Source organism: Poecilia mexicana, unplaced genomic scaffold (assembly GCF_051168715.1).
Source record: "Poecilia mexicana isolate PSO_F unplaced genomic scaffold, ASM5116871v1 scaffold_2, whole genome shotgun sequence".
In the NCBI taxonomy this organism is placed as follows: Eukaryota; Metazoa; Chordata; class Actinopteri; order Cyprinodontiformes; family Poeciliidae; genus Poecilia; species Poecilia mexicana.
Window position 1 is genome coordinate 2,146,558 of NW_028263371.1, and position 11,378 is coordinate 2,157,935.

At 37.8% G+C, this 11,378-nt stretch overlaps 1 long non-coding RNA gene across 2 annotated transcripts; it reads right to left on the reverse strand.

Moving 5' to 3' along the window:
- Positions 1 to 5,743: 5,743 nt before the first annotated feature.
- On the reverse strand, positions 5,744 to 11,257 carry LOC106926683 (uncharacterized). Of its 2 annotated transcripts, none has more exons than XR_001420117.2 (6): positions 10,867 to 11,257; positions 10,642 to 10,778; positions 8,476 to 8,563; positions 8,110 to 8,316; positions 6,365 to 6,488; positions 5,744 to 6,293 (listed from the first exon to the last, which is right to left on the reverse strand). It is a non-coding gene; the product is annotated as an uncharacterized LOC106926683 (long non-coding RNA). The 2 variants fall into 2 exon arrangements; XR_015764273.1 differs by having other exon boundaries at positions 8,501 to 8,563; positions 10,867 to 11,256.
- Positions 11,258 to 11,378: the final 121 nt, after the last annotated feature.

The following is an 11,378-nucleotide window of genomic DNA, read 5'->3' on the forward strand; positions in this document are numbered from 1 at the left end:
GCTCAGCTAGCTCCTGCCAGTCTGCGCTTCAAAACAAAAACGAGACAATCGTATCGAATTCCCCCACCAGGTTTTCTGTGTGAGCGATTAAAGCAGGTTGTAATATTTGCTCTTCCTGGGGATTATACGTCTTTACGAGGATTAGCCAAACACCCCACGAGAGGGAGGGTAACCTTCTTAAACTCTGCCGGGAGTTTGGTACGACTACCATCATTTCTGCAGAGGAACCTGAAGGCCCTGGGATGTAGCTGTTGGGTCACAAAGGTTATTTTCTAGACCTTTGATGAACCTAGATAGGGAAATATTCAGACCTGACCAGAAATGATCTCAGTTAAACGGCGAGAGCCTGAAATTAAATAACAGAAACACATAAAGACAAATTCTAAAAGATAGCAGAAGAAAATTGCTTCCTAAACACCCTAAGTGCAAAAAAATGTCTGTCTATGAAAATGTAATTAAAAAGTTCAAAGTTGAAAGAATCAACTCTACACCCCCATAAAATTTAAATTTCAGCATTAAAGAATTGGAAGATGAATAAAAAACTGTTGATATTTCCATGTTTTATGGGATACACATTACCACTAGCTTGATTCTCTAATCAGAACTTTGTTTATGTTTATTTAACCACAGGTTGTTCAGAAAGACATTCTTTTGCAGGTAAGATACTGACTCCTGATTATTATTCTACAGAATCTTTTAAAAAGAAATCAGAAAACTCTGTTGAAGTGTTGTAAAAATGTTATAGTTTAGGGCTGTTGTAAACGAATATTTTAGTAATCGAGTAATCTATCGATTATTCTTACGATTAATCGAGTAATCGGATAAAAAAAATATATAAAATGAAATATTGGTAAATCTGGCATAATACCGGTGTTACTATCAGATATCAATATCAGTCCAATTTTTCATATTTGAGCATCCCTAACAGTTGATTTTTGTAGTTTAGAAAACTAACCTGTAACAATAATAGCTCACTTTCTAATTTAAACAGAAGAAAAGTTATAGAAAAATCTGAAATTATATTGAATTTAATAACAAAGAGGCAGGCTCACAAATATGCTTATAAAAATGTCTACAATCCAGCTTTTAGTTTATGTATTCATCTTCAGTGAGTTTAATAGATTAATTAAACTCACCTTGCCACCTAACCTGTCACGCTTTGGGTTTGAAAATACGGGAAATGCCGCCTGGAGTGGGAGGAGAGGGCGAATGAACGAACATGGGGTGGAGGGGAGGAAATAGACCAGCGGACTGACGAACCGTTAGACCGGGGGACGAACACGGGGGGAAGCAATACGGGACATTTACGACACCTTCACTGGTCACACTCAGAAACTCATCTACCAGCCATGTACGATGCGCTCCGCCACCCGTTTCTTCAGACCGGGATATGAAATTTATTGTGCGGTTCGTCGGTAAAGCTACATTTACACGGTAAGCATCAGCTACTCAGCCGCCCGCCCTGCTCAGGCTATCCGCTCACCTCAGCGCTCTTCCCGCCGTTCGCTTTCAACCAGCAGCCCCGGAGGAGAAATGCTGCCGTACTCCAGGCATTCCCCAGTCATTTTAAGGATGCTTATTGGTTCCCCAAAAACGATAAAAAGTCGGGCATTATCATCAATCAATAAAATCCCCACGGGCCAATCTTGAAGATTGGACTTTATGCCGCTGAGACTTAGCTTTTGTCAACAACTCAGAGGCGGAAGTGAGAGCTTCGCGCAACGCAAATGAAGTCCCGGCCGGAACACGGTGCGCTAACTAATAAAACATAAATTAACGAAGCTTCGAGGCAGGTAAATTTTCCTCGAGGAATTTTAGTAATCGAGGTACTCGAATCATTCGAGGAATCGTTTCAGCCCTATTATAGTTTTCAATCTGGTCAAAGTTCCTCAAACTTAGACTGGTCAAAGTTTGAGGAACTTTGACCAGTCTAAGATTGATCAGTACAGCAGTTTGATGACCTGCATCCATTTCCTTATTTCTAACACAGATCAGCACAGATAGCTAAACAAAAAAGTTCTTATGTGGAACATCGACAGTTGGTTATTGAGAAGCAAATCTAAAAGACATTGCTCAAAAATAACTCAAATATGCTTTCTAGCTCTCAGATTTGATCTGTCTGAAATGTTTGAATTTCCTCATTTTCTTCTCCTTCTTCTTCTTCTTCTTTAGCGGTCTTAGCAGCACTTAAAAGAGGATCTAACACAGGAAGGAGTTTGGTGTGCAGCAGCTCCGTTTGGTTTGAACGTTACAGCAGTCATGGCCTCCGTAGAAGCTGTGATCTTTACAACTGCATTGAAACTTCACTTCATGCTTCCTCTGCCATCGTCCTGACCAGGATCCTCTGATAAGAAGTTTCTTCTCTGATGAAACAGGTTACGAAGAACAGCAACTCCAACAAACATCAAAATGCATTTATTAATGTATTTGCAAAATAATATTTACACCTCTTTAATTTTTTTTTTACACTTTGTCACATCATCCGCAGACTTTAAAGTGACAGTATCGTTTGTTTTCCTGGCACATAGTGGCATTTTCTAGCATAAATGAGTTACTATGTTACCTCCAGTTGTTATAAAAATGCTCAATATGTCAAATATGACGTAAAAGAAATCTAACTTGATAATCTAATGCCTGGAAATTGGGCTTCTGTCTCTTTAAAATCTCCTACTCTTTCTGAAATTCTGCCTTCAGGAACTCAACACAGCATCTCTCCTGTATTAACCTTTAACAACTTAACAAGAAGTAGCTCCCATGATGAGCTCATTATACATAGTTCCAGCAGGTGTTTGCTAATTACTAATGGCTAGTCTAAAGGAGCTGAGCGTGGAGTAAAAAGCTTGGAAAACTGCAGCAGCTCTGTGGAACTTTGTTCTCGAATTCGGGGCTAGGTCCACCCAGACATTTTGCGCAGCTCAAAGGTTGCCATGGGAGATTAAAGGATTTCTCAAACACGGATGAAAAGATCAAAGCAACACTCCAGGTACGTTTCTGATGATGGAATACCATTATAACATGATGAAATCCTCAAAAAAGTCTATTTTATATAACACTGACCCTTTTAAAACTCCGTTATTTAACAGGATGCTTGCTTCATAGAGATGACACAGGTTCACAAGTTACTCATTAGAATATTTCTTCTTGGTTGCTGTCATTACAGAAGCATTTTATTTAAACAGAGAATGACCAAACGGCCCAGACCAGTGGCTCTGCTGGTGTAGTCACTGTGTGAGACTACGCCATGATGTCTGAATGCTTCTGGAGTCGTCCTTCCATCCACGCGTGCAAGTGTTGATTGTGATCTGGTGGGTCCGCTCGTTGGGCTTCGTTAGAGTGATAGTAGCTCCTGTTGTCATGCCACAAGGTCATCAGTGTTAATTAGGCTCTGCAGTCAGCCGCAGCTTAATTACTCTTAAAACCCTTTATCTCTAATTGCCCAGTGCAATGAACCTTCATACGCAAGGAACGCGGCGAGCTCGCAATACGCAGAAACCAGTTGGACCATTAGTTAGTTTGGACTGAAGCAGACATTCTTCTCCCTGCAGTTTCTAAACAACAGGATGACCTTTCATCTGATTACGTCCGTCTCTGTGGCAGAGCCTCTCATCTAGACGGCTGGAGTGACAGAAAGCTCACAGGTCAAAGGGCAAACTTGACAGGGAGCAACGTCCAAACACCAGCCCACACGGACTCACTTATTTAGTTTAGGCGTTTAACTTCTCTGAATGTAGTAAGTCCATTTCTGGATCTCGTTAGCTGTTCACATCGACATGTTCACCTTCCACCCAATAAAACCTTTATCTCATCTACCAACCACCCACAGTCCTGATCAGAGGAGCCAGCAGTTTATGAACAATAGAAACATAAGCCTAACGAACAAAAGGTTTTGTTGTTCTGGAGTTAGTCAAAAAACGTCAGAAAAACAAGAATTGGTGAAGAACGACGAAATCAGTCAGAACTTTTGAAATTTTTGATGAGCTAATATGTGTTGAATGTATCAGATCAAAGCTGTTCCAGAAACTTACTTTTACATTTTTATGCTTCACATCTAAGGAACAAGATACTTTTTTTGTAACCGTTGTCTCGAGTTCTCCAGGTTTTCTGACGATTTAAAGATTTCTGGAGCTTGCAGGACAGCCTATAGTTCAGTATGTGGCAAAAAGTAGGAAACTTGATCAAAAATTAAGATTGGTCAGGATTCATTAACAGTCTTCAGCATATATGAAGTACCTGAAAGCCGTGCATAAAAACAAATCCGAGAAGATCCAGCAAACACTAAAAGATTTTAGTTTTTATCATCTCCAAGTAGATCATTATTCTCATCTTGATAATCACTTTGTTGAGATCAAAATTTTTATGTTTGGCAGTATTTATAGATTTACCTGTTTTTGTGACTGAATGTTGGTAACAGAATGCTCAAATATCAATTTTTTTTTCAAGCACTTGGTGTCATTTTATAACACAATCAAGTGACTATGTTAACTTCAGTTGTTATAAAAATGTTACATCAAATATGACTTTAACAAAAATTGACTTAATTTATTGCCCGAAAATTGGGCCCTTGTCTCTTTAAGAAACTCCTGCTCTTCTGAAACTCCTCCTTCGTCTACACTCCTTACCGGTTGGTGGCAGTAAGGAGTCTTTTGACAAACCGCAAATGAATCTCAAGAAGAAGGAAAAAAAGGAAGAACAAGAAGAAGAAGAAACTGCCTGCAGGAAGTCATTGCTCCTGTATAAACATAACCCTTTTGCACATATGCGTATGTAATCCACATTACTGAAATACATAAAAAAAGAAACCACCAAATGCCACATGAAATGTCTTCTCGGATTGGCTGTCACTGCTTGTTGGAAGAACATTTAGTCATCTGACAAGATGCTGTCTGCATGTTAGGCGTCTGGCTTCTGCTGTGGCTGCTGGATTTGGCATTCCATTGATTACTCTTCATATCCATTGCTACATATAACTTTACATTTAACTAAGCGGTTAGCTTTGTATCTTTCCCATTTATGTAATTAATTACCTGATGATTAATTAATTTATTAATTTATTAATTAATTTATTTATTAAATTTAGCTGTTTAAAATATTTTCTTGCGGCGCTGCTATCACGACCGCGGAACTCCGTTGTGAAAAGGTTTGTTTTCAGATTTCAATAATAATGGATCAATTTAACCATTATATTTACACTGGACCTTGACATTGTGCACACTTATTAATTTGAAAAGATGTGCTATTCTATTCTGGTATGTTGCCTAATTGATTTTGGGTTTCAGTTTTTATTTTTGATCTCATTTTGTGATAAATATTTTTTTAATCTACCTTCAAATGAAAATTGAACCGAACCTAACTGAACCACTACCACGCTGTTCTTCTTTATTCCCTTTTGTCCTGGGAAAACACATCTGAACTTTGAAAAGTACAGGGAACCACCAGGAACGTTGAAAACAAATAAAACCACAAATAATTCTGAAACAAAGTCATGAACAGACTTTTTGAATTGAAATCTGAGACTGTACGAAACTGTCAAACATTTATAATTTTTGAATTACATAACAGCTGCTTGGAAAATTTATTATTTTTTTATTTTCTTAATTGCGTAGTAAGTACTCTGAAGATTTATTTTAAAGTTTTGAATTTTCTTTAACAAATGCTTTGAACGGCTATTCCCTCCATTGCTGATAAATTGAACTACATATAATTTTGGGTATATTTTTGCCTTCTCAAAATTAATACATTTCCGTTTTTTCCCACCTGCTCTCTTTATTGGTTGTTCACTTTAATTAGGCTCCATAAATAACTGTTCTTCTGTGTTGCTGTCATTTATGTTCCTTTAACCTTGTATTGTCCATTGGGCCACTAGTCTGAAGGAGCTGAGTGGGTGAGGCAGAAACTTGGAAACTGCAACTTCCATGAGGCATTGCTTGGTCCACACAGACGTTTTGCCCAGCTCAATGGTTGCCACGGGAGATTAAAGGATTTCTTAAACATCCATGAGCGAATCAAGGCAACACTCCAGGTATGTTTTTGATTAGAAAATAACATGATGTAAATCTCAAAAAAGTCTATTTTATATAACACTGCCCCTTTAGTGAGGGGACTTTATAGTTCATTGGGCAAAGACAAATTGCTAACTTCTACATAAAACACAGAGAAGCAGGAAGTTGATCTCCAGTCCCAGTTCAGCTCCAGCTGATCCCAGCTTTAAGCCTTCTGTCCAGCCTGTTTGGTGATTTCTCTCTGCTTCTTCTTTACTAGTTGTTTTAACTTCTTGTTTTCGTATGCAGCATCTTCTGAAAGAGGGTAGTCATAACTCGCATTAGATAGGTTTACATATGTTGTGGCGGTTTTTATCTATGCTTACCCGTTGGGCCTTCCTCTTTCTGGATGCAGACCGAAGCCAGACTGAACAGGGAGAAGATGACGAAGGCTAAGATGATGAAGGTGAGCTCAAAGCCAGAGAATGGCACTTCCATCTACACAGCTGCCTAAACAAAGCATGAGGTGAAACTGAATCAAAGCTCACAATAAGATACAGAATTAATAATAATAATATTCACAGAATGTCTGTGTGTCGCTTAGAGAACCAGGAAGACTTTACTGCTTTTAAGGGGTCGGTATTATGTATTCACCTGACACATGGTGCTATTTTATATAACAACTGTTAAAAGAAAATTGAATTCATAAATGAATGTCTGTGGCTTGGGCCTCGGTCTCTTTAAAAACTCCTGCTCTTTCTGAAACTCCGCTTTCAGGAAGTCATCACAACATGGATCCTCTATTAACCATTTAACAATGTTTTTAACAGCTTTGTACTGAGATGAAGCTCCTGCAATGAGCTCAGCTGATGTGCAGTTCCACCAGGTATTTGCTAATTGCTGCTGGCTAATCTGAAGAACCAGGGCAACACTCCAGGTATGTTTTTAATGTGGGAATAATAAAACATGATGGAATGCTCGAAAAAGTCGATTTTACAGAATGCCCCTTTAAATCATATATATATAAATAGAGCTCCAGCTGTGCTTATGATATGATAGAAGCTGAAATGAGGTGATTGCTGCAGTTAATCTTTATGTTTTTAATCATGTAATGACCTTTGAACTGCCAAAGGTAATTTTCTATACTAAAAAACTTGACTTGAAAATTACATTTTGTAATAAAGAAGATATTTTAAAAACATTTTTACAAAGACGCTTTTCACATTAATTTGTACAAACAATATGAACTATGAAAAAATGAAGTTTTTTTTAAACATTTGGCAATTACTGTGCATGACATGGTGCTTTTTCAAACTTCACTACTCACTTTTCTCCACCAGAGGGCCTCCACCAGAGGAACTACAGAAAGAATTCTCTGTAGTTCCTCAAGGTCTAATTTCAGAAACGCTGTGTATTGTGAACACTGTTCACAATAAACAGTGCTTGACTTAATGACTAAATAGTCATTACTGGGTTGAAAAGCAAGATTTTAAAACCTCTCTTGCTGATTAAAACCTTTATCCATAAACATTTCAGCAGCGTATTTACATCTCATTACCTCATTGTAGTAAAGTTAGACAAAGTTCAGAAACTGAATAATAGTGTGGTGTAAGAGTCGAGCCAGAACTGAGGGAATAATCTGCTTTAATAAAAGGAAAACACATTTTGTGTCAACTTTTAGCAGACTTTACTCCACTAAGTGACACATTTCAAGGTCAGAACTTCTCGGCAGCCTAAACTTTCAGTTCAACGCCTCGGCTTCTCAGTCTGTAGTGAACAGGGCTTTTGATGTTGACCAAGTGACACGCTTTAAACATTTAATAAAAAGCCAAAGTCAACTTCAAGCAAAAGGAGGGAACATGAACTGTACCTGTTGCATAAATATTTGATCCCTGAACTCATTCAAACTGTTAGGTATAATCAGGTTAAAGCCTGTTTGCAAACAGGTTCAGCTCTTGAATATCCAACGTGAACAAGTCACACCTCCACAACAATTTGGCAGCAAACAGGTCCGACCAGCACACCTTTTTGTTTCAGACATGAGTTTGTTTTATAACCTCCGTAAGCCGAGGATATATCCACATTTCTCACAAATAAATAAGAATTGTTAGTTTGTTGTTCTTGGACTTACCGATGGGAGAGACACACGGGCTGTTCTCCAGGTTCAAAGTTCACAGAGGAATCTCCCGGTGCTGTCTCTGGACATCCTACAGGACGAGCGGCCAGGCGATGCTGTCGTGAGCAACTTTGTTGGAGCAGATGTCTCTTTCTTGCTTCTTTTAGTTGAACAATTTGGCCACTCCTTTGTGCCTCATCCTGGAAGCAGGTTACACTGGGACTGCAAACAAAGCACATGCGCACGCACACACACACACACACACACACACACACACACACACACACACACACACACACACACACACACACACACACATTCGTTCAGAGGTCGGCCTGCAGGCCTGCTTTTATGAACTGATAAGGATTCATGGCCACACACCAGGAACAAACTGAGCTTTTCTCACAAGCTGAGCATTAGCAGCTGAGTCACACCAACATCTCCTGGCTCTGGGTTCTCTCAGTAGTTTCTGCAAAAATAAGAAAAAAATTGCCTTTTTGATGTTGTTTGCTCTCCTTAAAAAAATGTAAATAAAAAAATAAAAAAAAGTAAAACCATATTTTATGTCACAGTAAATTTAAGAATTTGAACATACAAATGAAATTATACCCTTTTAACAATAGCTTGACTAAATGTTATTGTGGATCTTGGTTTCAAATAATGTAAGGAAATATTCATATTCACAGTTCTATTGTTTGTGAGTGCAGTCAAACAATTAATGCTGTAATTGTTTCCTGTCGTTTATTTCATGCTGCACCTTTAAACAAGACACGGGTAGAAAATAAATGTTTTATTGCCTTCACTGCAATGAAACATTTATTGCAGTGAATAGATGCAATAAATTTGCATCTATTCACTGCAATAAATGTGAATAAATGCACATTTATTGGGCATCGGCGCCAGCAGGTGTGTTGAGCTTTCCAGGTGTGTTCAGCTCAGTTGTATTTTGTACAGCCGCAGCATTGAGACGGAGCGTTGTGACTGTAATGTTTTCTAAACTTTTCACTGCGACGGCATATTATGCCATTGTAGACAACGGCAGAAAGAAATTTCTACCAAAAACATCAACAATTTTATAGAAAAAAAAACTTGGAAAATTCTATTTTAAAAGTACTCAAAAATGTCCATGTTTTTTCTAGATTTTTTTTTTTTAATTTCAAACTTGATTTTTTTTTTCTAGGAAATTGTCTACTTTTCAAACTCAGAAATTTCCAAGTTTTTTCTAAAAAAATATTGAGACCAATTTCAAAGTTCTTGAGGTTTTTCTAGACTTTTCAAACCTAGAAATGTTCTTATCTTTTCTTGAACATTTCTGAGATTAGGCAAAAAAAAAAAAAATTTCCAGCAAATCTTCAACTTTTCAAACTATCATATCAGAAAACAATAAAATGCATCAGCATTTTAATGCTGCACGTAGCTTAAGCTGCAATGTCAAACCATGAACATGTCATCTATGTTTGCTGCTGACTGAAAGAAAAAAAAGATGAACCACTTGAAACAGACCCATCATAGATTCCCTGAATGGCCTGCAGCAACTATTAGTAATTTATAGCCAAACCAAACCAAATGTTGTACAGCAACACATATATTCACTTTTTAACAACACAAACTAGATTGTTTTTCTCAATATTCCTGCCCCAACATTTCCACTTTTACTTACTAGAGTAGAAATATTTTTTTTTCCCCCACAGTTGAGAAAATTTGATGTGCCAGCAGAAAAGCAACAGGCAAATTAAAACATGCAGACAATGTTTTAATTGTACATAACTTATTTTTTGTTAAGTACTGTTCAGGCTAGTTTATATGAACTTCTGGCAATTTATTTATGCCTGACGATGAATAAATTTTAAGAACAAAATATATCCATAAAAAACAAAATTCATTTTGAAGTTTCAGGCGTTTCCTTCCCTTCTTTTATTAAAAATCCAACTAAATTATTCATGATTTGCTGATTTCGCCTACTATGTTGGATTTTTTTCCAGCATTTTAGTTTTCTACAAAATTGATTATTATTACACTGTAACTTTAAGTTACAGTTAATATTCATACCCTCGGATGTTTTAGATTTAAAGCTACCTTTTTGTTTTACCGATGTGTTTCATATTTCTACAAGTAATTTAAATGTCATGTAAGATGACCTGGAAAGTCCTCACCAAAGATAAATAAAATAAATTCCTGTGGAAACACAGTGAGCCGTTATGAGAAGGGTTTGGCTGCTTTGACGCCAAGGAACATGTTTCCATATAAATTGTTTCCCCATCTGTTTTTTTATTTAAACAAAATGGAAATTATGACACATTTTAAAATGTTTTCTTTTCAATATTGCTGCTGTACATTGCTTTGGTTTTTGAAACTTGCTTATTTCACTTCCTATATATATATATATATATATATATATATATATATATATATATATATATAAAACAACTAAATTCTTGGTTGAATTTAGATTAAATCTAAATCTGCCAGAGTCTGGATATTTTGGGGAGGTTGGGGAAAAAAACACACACAGATACTCAACACGTGTGTGTTTCCCTGCAGCCTCACCTTCAGTTTGCGGACAGTCCTCGCTGATCATCCCAGCGAGTGTGAAGAGCGCAAAAACCAGGATGGAGAACATGATGGTCCACACCTCGAGTTGGGTTAACAGGGATTCCATGGAGCCGGAGTCGCCTCCTCCCTGGCTGTGTGTTCACAGTCACAACACTGAAATCAGCAGTGCTGCACAAAGGTGAGGTCCCACCATCACATTAATCAGAGTTAAACACTTACCTGCTGTGTCACGGGGGAGAATCAGCCGATCACAAAGCGGCTGCACTCTCTGCTTTGCGTTCCTCTTTCTCCCCTCCTCTCTCTGAGGAGGGGAGCCTTTCTCTCCTGAGGAGGCTGGAAAGGCTGTGAAGAGCTGACTGACATCAAAAGGTGTCAAGTTTAAGTGGCATCGTATTAACTCTAATTATTTATGGGGACCTGTGACTCATTGTGACAATGTGTTAAAACAGACGATTGAACTCATAGCTGAGTTCTGACTGAATTCTGGGGGTTTTGAAGATCCTGAAGCAAAAGTAAAACCACTTTGTTTGTTTGTTTTGTTCTTTTAAAGTTTAAGGTTCTGATCTGTCCTGTCGCTCTGGAAGCTGCTGCTGATGTGCCGAGATGATTTGCACCAAAGTGCGTTAGTGCGATCCGTGACCACATGTTTTGGCGGGTTTGCTTTTTTAGCATTAAACCACATTGAGTCCACACAGACTTCTCTTTTTGTCTTCCTGGGGTTTTGTAGTGTT